At 49.0% G+C, this 8,506-nt stretch overlaps 1 pseudogene across 1 annotated transcript; it reads left to right on the plus strand.

Moving 5' to 3' along the window:
• The first annotated feature begins 715 nt into the window (after window positions 1-715).
• LOC309567056 lies at window positions 716-4,747 on the plus strand (annotated as a pseudogene). Its single transcript has 2 exons — window positions 716-2,272; window positions 4,715-4,747. The product of its transcript is annotated as an uncharacterized misc_RNA (transcript).
• The last annotated feature ends 3,759 nt before the right edge of the window (window positions 4,748-8,506 follow it).

The raw sequence follows: 8,506 nt of genomic DNA on the forward strand, positions 1-8,506 counted from the left end.
GTAATGTGGTTCCCTAGGTTCAATCGGTAGTTTGAAGTGAACTCAAGTGTAAAATGTATTTGGGACGGCACTCGGCTATTTCAGCTGGGATCTCAGCGATACTCTCACGAAAGGTGTGCTCAAACCCCAGCTATCTACCGATCGTCCACTCGTTTAAATGTACCGAATAATGGAAGAGTTATGCTTTTTAATGTAAATTGTCGGTTTTGCTGCACGAGGGGATGATCAACTTAACTGTATATTCTAGTGGGAGTATCCCTCTTGTGCAGCGGTGCCTGATGGGAGAAATGCCCAGGCTATTCAGTCCCCCATGTAGTCCGCTACTGTACAACCCCTGGAATGTCTGTAGGGAAACCCCTTGCATGGGGAATCCCATAAATACTGAAAGCCTGTGAATAAAAGTTGTTGTTGACTCCCAGCCTACGTGTCGTCTAGTTCTTGGGAGGGAAGGATGGTATAACGCTACCTGGATTGTTGCATGCTGTACCTGCCTATCTGGATTATTACCTGGTTCCTGTCTATCAGCGGAAACCCTGTAGATTAAACTACCTCTCCGCTACAACTGGTAGCAAGCGACGGGATTTCAAAACGCACAGCAGATCCACGATCGGCAGTAACGACCGAACAAAGAGGAGAGGCAGCAGCACAACGGAACGAGCCATTCGGATAAAACCAGCATTCGGGAAATATGTCAAAATATATGAACGCTTGGTAAATGGAGGTGAACTATACAGCATTGAAAAGAACTACATTGAAGGAATTATTGTAAGCTAGATAGGGGAAACACCAGCCACAAAACAAAAGCGACCCTTGTAGCAGAGCTCATGGAGGGAGACAGAGCAACCCCTGCAGCGGGCCCACAGGAGGCAGAACGCAGCGAATTTGACAAGGAGCTACAGAGCAGACTGGCCTACTACCCAGAGCCCCACTCAAGAGAAATACTGGACCGGCTGATGGCGGACGTACAGGAATACCTGGTGGTCAAACACCAAGCAAGTCAGCGAGCCGGGGAGAGAGCTACAATGCCTGTCCACATTACCTAGGGGAAGCCCAAGATTCCGTACCAGGCGTTTAAAAGCTATACCGAAACCGACGGCGAGGTAGATGATTACCTACAAGATTTTGAAAGGTTATGCCACCTGCACAATATCAGTGCGGAGGATCGAGGACCCCTACTGGCAGGGAGACTATCGGGTCACGCAGCAGAGGCATACCATGCCGTACCCAACGAGGACAGTACAGACTATGCCAAGGAGAAGCAGGCCATTCTAGCTAGGTATGCGATTACCTCAGAGGCCTACCGCCTAAAGTTCCAAGATATTAAAAAGCTCACCAGAGACACTCACACAGAATGGGCGCACCGTCTACAACGAGCGGATGGTTGGAAGCCACCCAAGTCAACACCCTAGAAGACCTGTTCCAGCTAATGGTAATGGAGCAGTTCTTTAACGGGATACCCGCTCATCTGCAGAATTGGGTACGAGATCGGAAACCACGCACTCTACAAGACGCAGCCCAGTTAGCGGATGAGTTCCAAGATACCAGGAGGGAACAGCACACTCAACCAAGAGCAGCCTATGGACCTACAGCACCAGTACCAGCCGTAACCGCAGCCGTCCCAGCACGCACGGGGGTAAGCAATAACACCTACACCCCCAGGTATCAGGCTCGCTCCCAGATACGATGCCACACCTGCAACCAGCAGGGACATATGCAGCGGGACTGCCCCCGCAACCGACCACGGCCCAGCTGGAATACCCCGGCACCCAACAACCGGGCATCGGTTCATTGTGCCCAAGCGGAACCCTACAGAGTACCCGAGGTCCCAGCTTCCACCGAGGAACCTCTGGGTACGCTACATGAAGTCAACCCTATCCAAGCAGCTTCTGACAACCACCAAGGGCACCGACAAGAGGTACAGATGGAGGGGAGAAAGGTACAGGGGTTGCGAGACTCTGGAGCTACTATAACGCTGGTCCGCAATCACCTAGTACCCAAGAGCAACCTCACAGGGGAGTGTGTGGCAGTACGTGTAGCAGGGGGAGCGATCTACAAGATCCCCACTGCCAAGATACACCTGCATTGGGGAGCGGGGAATAGGAATGTGGAGGTGGGCATGATGCAGGATTTACCCGCAGACGTTATTTTGGGCAACAACCTGGGGGAGCTGACTTCAGCTTTTGTTCCCCAATCTACCATCCACGAAGCTTATCCGGTTGTGACCCGGCAGCAGGCTCGCACCACAGCACCACCTAACCACTCTGAGGCTCAGGTAAGCAATGTGCCCCCCATGCCTAATGTCACTCCCTGGGCGTCCCCCCTAGAATTTGGGTCGGAGGTGGCCCTAGACCCTTCCTTACAGCTGTATAAAGACCGTGTGGATCAAAATCAGGCAGGGTTAGAAGGGGAAAGATACACATGGGAAAAGGGACTCCTATACCGCCAAGCCGAGAAGGAAATAGCCAGATCGATCCCCATACCCATTAAGCAATTAATTGTTCCCCAGAAATATAGATTGGAACTGCTGCGCATAGCGCATGACATACCCCTGTCCGGACACTTAGGGATCAGTCGTACTAAACACAGGCTAACCCAGAATTTCTTTTGGCCAGGTATCTCACAGGATGTACGGCGATATTGCCAGACCTGTGATACCTGCCAAAGGGTAGGGAAGAGGGGTCACCGATACAAGGTCCGGCTACGATCTCTTCCCATAATTGAGGAACCCTTTAGCCGGGTCGCAGTAGATATAATAGGCCCCTTAACTAAACCTAGCCCATCCGGCAAGAAATACGTCCTAACCGTGGTAGACTACACTACCAGATACCCTGAGGCAGCGGCCTTGACCAATGTGCACGTAGAAACGGTAGCAGATGCCCTGATGCTAATATTCTCCCGCGTGGGATTTCCCCAGGAGATTATTTCGTATAGGGGCACTCAGTTCACCGCCGAAGTAACGCACCAGCTCTGGAAGATATGTTGGGTACAACAGATCTTGAACTCCGCATATCACCCCCAGTCCAATGGGCTCTGTGAACGTTTTAACGGCACCCTCAAGATGATCCGTACGTTCATAAATACCCAGAAAGACTGGGAAAGGTTCCTTCCCCACTTAATGTTTGCATATAGGGAGGTACCCCAAGAATCCACCGGATTCTCCCCTTTCGAACTTCTGTTCGGAAGGAGAGTGAGGGGCCCCCTAGATTTAATCCGGGAACATTGGGAAGGAGAAGGGACCATTAATGGTACGCCTATTGTACCATATGTGCTGGAGTTTAGGGAACGCCTGGAGGCCCTGACTCAGACTGTACGTGACAACCTCCAGGCGGCCCAACAACGACAGAGCCGATGGTACGTTAGGTGAGCCAGGGACCGCAGCTTTCAAGTCGGGCAAAAAGTATTAATTTTACGACCGGTCCACAAAGACAAGCTGCAGGCCTCCTGGCAGGGCCCATACAAGGTGGTATAACAAATATGTGATACCACCTATGTGATCGGTTCAGTCGCAGGCGTAGGAGCCAAACGCATGCTCCACGTAAACATGCTCAAACCCTACCAGGAACGTACCGAAGAGGTAACTGCAATTTGCGCATCCGCAGCCGAGGATTTTGATAATCTACCTCTCCCAGACCTCCTAGATCAGGAGGGCCGGAACGGAGATATGGGAGAAGTACAGTTAGGGGAGCAACTAAGCGCCCAGGAGCGTACCCAAGCTCAAAGTCTAATTAGGGAAAAGGGGGCCACCTTCTCTAACTTACCCGGGTTCACCCCGTTGGCCACCCACAAGGTGGAAACCTTAGAACAGACACCCCTTCGCCAACCCCCCTACCGCATCCCAGAATCAGTAAAAGAGAGTATACGTAAGGAGATTGAGGAGATGCTACAGCTAGGAGTGATAGAGCACTCTGATAGCCCTTGGGCCTCCCCAGTAGTGCTAGTCCCGAAACGGGACGGAACGACCCGTTTCTGCGTAGACTACCGGAGGCTCAACGACAAAACCACCTCCGATGCTTACCCTATGCCCCGGATCGACCAGCTCCTAGAAAAATGGCAAGGGGCCAGTACCTCACCACAATAGATCTGTGCAAAGGGTACTGGCAAATTCCACTCGCCGAGGAGGCCATTCCCAAGTCGGCGTTTGTCACCCCGTTTGGTTTGTACCAATTCAAAGTCATGCCATTCGGGATGAAGAACGCCCCAGCTACCTTTCAGAGGATGATGGATTGGCTACTGGATGGGTTTCAGAAGTACGCTTGCGCTTACTTAGACGATATCGCCATTTTTAGCTGCTCCTGGCCTGAACATCTGACCTACATAGGAGCCGTACTAGACCGAATTAGGGAAGCAGGATTAACCCTCAAACCCAGCAAATGCCACATAGGGATGGCCGAGGTTCAGTACTTAGGGCACCGGGTAGGAAGCGGTAAACAGAAGCCCGAGCCTGCTAAGATAGAGGCTGTCGCCAAGTGGCCAACCCCCCGCACCAAGACACAAGTTTTAGCATTCCTAGGTACCGCAGGGTATTATCGTAAATTCATACCCAACTACAGCACCCTGGCCAAACCCCTCACCGATTTAACTCGCAAGAATCTTCCCAAGATAGTAGTCTGGGCTCCAGAGTGTGAACAGGCATTCCAACAGCTCAAAACGGCACTTGTTAACTCTCCTGTACTTTCTGCTCCCGACCCAACTAAACGATTTCTCGTTCATACAGACACTTCTATGTTTGGATTGGGAGCAGTACTGAGCCAAGTCGGAGCAGATGGCGGCGAGCACCCAGTGGCTTATCTAAGCAAGAAACTTTTACCCTGGGAAGTGAGCTACGCCGCCATTGAAAAGGAGTGCCTGGCTGTGGTGTGGGCCCTCAAGAAGCTACAACCCTATTTATATGGACAACCTTTCTCTTTACTCACAGATCACAACCCGTTGGTGTGGCTAAACAGGGTGTCAGGAGACAATGCCAGGCTGCTGCGCTGGAGTTTGGCGCTGCAGCCTTTTGACTTTACCATCCACTACCGCCCTGGGAAGCAAAACAGCAACGCCGACGGGTTATCCAGACAAACAGACATTGACAAATGATCCGTGAGTACTCCTCCGGACATCCCCAAGCCGATCCGTTAGGATCAGACTGTGTATGCCGGCTTGGTTCTGGGGGAGCATTGTGGCAAACACAGCACTGTATATTGTCCTTCGTGTATGCATTATGTTTATTGCATGGGTATACCTTTAAGAACCAAGTGTTCATAATGTGGTTCAAACAAGCAACCGGTATTTTAAGAGGATTCAGGGTGGCCGTCGTTCAACTACCGACCACGCGGCGGTCGGCCATTTTGGATCCTTTGTTCATCCAGCGATATTTGGTCGTCAAGCGCCTGGAACTAAAATCGGCTACTCGACGGTACGAATACCAATGGAATTCCATACCGTTCAGGAGCCCGGTCTTTCGGTAATGTGGTTCCCTTGGTTCAATCGGTAGTTTGAAGTGAACTCAAGTGTAAAATGTATTTGGGACGGCGTTCGGCTATTTCAGCTGGGATCTCAGCGATACTCTCACGAAAGGTGTGCTCAGATCCCAGCTATCTACCGATCATCCACTCGTTTAAATGTACCGAATAATGGAAGAGTTATGCTTTTTAATGTAAATTGTCGGTTTTGCTGCACAAGGGGATGATCCACTTAACTGTATATTCTAGTGGGAGTATCCCTCTCGTGCAGTGGTGCCTGATGGGAGAAATGCCCAGGTTATTCAGTCCCCCATGTAGTCCGCTACTGTACAACCCCTGGGATGTCTGTAGGGAAACCCCTTGCATGGCGAATCCCATAAATACTGAAAGCCTGTGAATAAAAGTTGTTGTTGACTCCCAGCCTACGTGTCGTCTAGTACTTGGGAGGGAAGGATGGTATAACGCTACCTGGATTGTTGCATGCTGTGCCTGCCTATCTGGATTATTACCTGGTTCCTGTCTATCAGCAGAGACCCTGTAGATTAAACTACCTCTCCGCTACAGCAGGCGTCAACAAGATGTAATGAAGAGAGTGTAGGTTTAAGGAGTATTTACTTTACAGTGTGCATGAGTCATGGGTGTGTCAGGAGGATTTAATTTACAGAGTGCAAGGGTAAGGAGAGGTCAATTAATACAATGCAGGGGTCTAGAGTATGTCACATACAGAGTCCAGGGGTCAGAAGGCAGTAACAGGCGAGGGCACAAAATTGGGGTGTACAAAAAACGCATACCGTTGAAGGGGCTGCCTTGCAACCATGAGATCACCAGTGAGGATTCCCGTGTCTTGCTGGCACAGTGCCTGCCTCTAACTTTGGCTTCTACCCCTACTGTGGAAAAATGCCTTCACTCTGATTCCCCATCCCTCAGCGTCGCAGGAAAGAAGAAAAACAGCTTTAGAGCCCCAAACTCCAGCTCATACAGTTCCTGGTTCACTGCAGGTCCAGGTAAGGCGATCTAAAGGGTGTCTTTAGGGGCAGGGGACACTGGTATGAGATAATTTTCTTGATCTGATAGAGGTCTCTAAGGGGAGGGGGGGGGGTTTGAATTAAGGGGACTCTGAGCTAATGGAGCAGACTGTGTGGGGGGGGGGGGTGCTGACCGCAATCCCCTTAGAGACCCCCTATTAGATCATAATCACCTTATGATATATATAAATCCGCGCTTAGGATATGAATAGATTCCTTATTCGTAATGGCTGCTGCCCACCTGTTAAACTATATTTCCAAAGATATATAGTATGAAAATAAAAACTCCAAGCAGGTGTATGGCGCTGCCAATATACCAAATCTTCTGTATACTTAATCCTCCATACACATCTCCACAAGTGTAAAGTGCAAAATAAACAATCTTAAATGTAATAAATAGTGTTGGACTCGTAAAGTGCTTCATTGCACTTAGCACTTTACGAGTCCAACACTATTTATTACATTTAAGATTGTTTATTTTGCACTTTACACTTGTGGAGAGGTGTATGGAGGATTAAGTATACAGAAGATTTGGTATATTGGCAGCGCCATACACCTGCTTGGAGTTTTTATTTATCATAATCACCTTATATCAGCAACCCCCCTCCCCTTAGAGAACACTATTAGATAGGAGAAACTCATCTTATACCAGTACCCCCTTAGAGACACCAGTTGGTCCCTAAAGGGACACAAGATGTCATCATTGTCTGTAGAATGAGCCATTTTAAGCTAACAAACTCACATGAACATGCCTGCACATTGTCTTCATTTGCCACGACTACGAATACACAGTTTATTTGATTTTGTATTTGCAAACCAATGCAAAAAAAAAAATTGTCTGCAGAATAACGCGCTCTTACAAACTCATATGAACACACCTAAACATGCTCTCTAGATTACCATTACTGTGTATAGAGTTTATATGAGATTGCTGTTATTCAGAAAGACCACAAGATATCACCATTGTCTACAGCAGTGTTTCTCAACTACGGTCCTTAGTGCACACTAACAGGCCAGATTTGAATTATCTTGGGGAGATACAGACTAGAATGCTGCAATCACTGAGCAGCAAATGATATCACCTGTGATGTATTTCAAAACAAAGTGCATATAAATCATAGACATCCTAATCAATACACACAGGCAGCTCTGTGACCCTGATTTTTAAGGTCTTGTAAAGAAAGTCTCTAAATGGTGTGATCACCACAAACATAAAGAGAAAAGAGTCCAAATAATAAAATTAATAACATAAGTCCATCGTTGGCGGGTTCATGCGGGATCTCAGTGAGGGATACAACTCCGGTATGGAAACACAGCAGCTCTTATGTCCCACCACCTCACCACGTGAAAAACACCCAGACTGGATACTCTTACCAAATCTCATTAGCAGAAGTGCCTGTACATGAGTAGCTTAACACGTCCAGACCATCCCGATATCCTTGCTGCAAGGAACCTGCCAGCGGCTAGACTCTCCTCATAGAACGTGGTGCATGGGAGGGAGCAAAAAAGAAGCCCATAGAACAGTACTGTTTGGAAAACAATACGCCTCTTTATTGTTAAAATCTCCCCCCCTCACCCATTACACTCACATTCAAGTAAATTTAGATAAGCATACAATGCATCAATAGACACTGCGGACTCCGCCGGTCGCTTACCGGTCCTCCGTGCGCTCGTCAGCGTTCCGGAAGTAGCCGATCAGTAGCGAAGCTGACGTCCCGCGTGCCGTTGTCAAGGTGACCGCGCAAGTCCCCGCCCTAACGCGTTTCGTTAGAGGACTTCAACGGAGAGCGTGACTTGCGCGGTCACGTCACTCGTATTTATCTCATGCCTCGGCCGAGCCTTAACCCCTTCGGTAATATTCCAACCACTGCGGTGGGTCGGCGTCCTCGGCAATCACTGATGGGGCACCCGGAAACCGGGAAGCCCTCACATCCTGCCCATTATTGTTCATAAAATCGTGCATCAATATCAATATATGCTCACAATATATTAAAATCACATAAAAACGCACAATATTATTGGCAAAAAGGTTACAAG

This window comes from Pelophylax lessonae (assembly GCF_965119305.1).
Source record: "Pelophylax lessonae genome assembly, chromosome: 11".
In the NCBI taxonomy this organism is placed as follows: domain Eukaryota; kingdom Metazoa; phylum Chordata; class Amphibia; order Anura; family Ranidae; genus Pelophylax; species Pelophylax lessonae.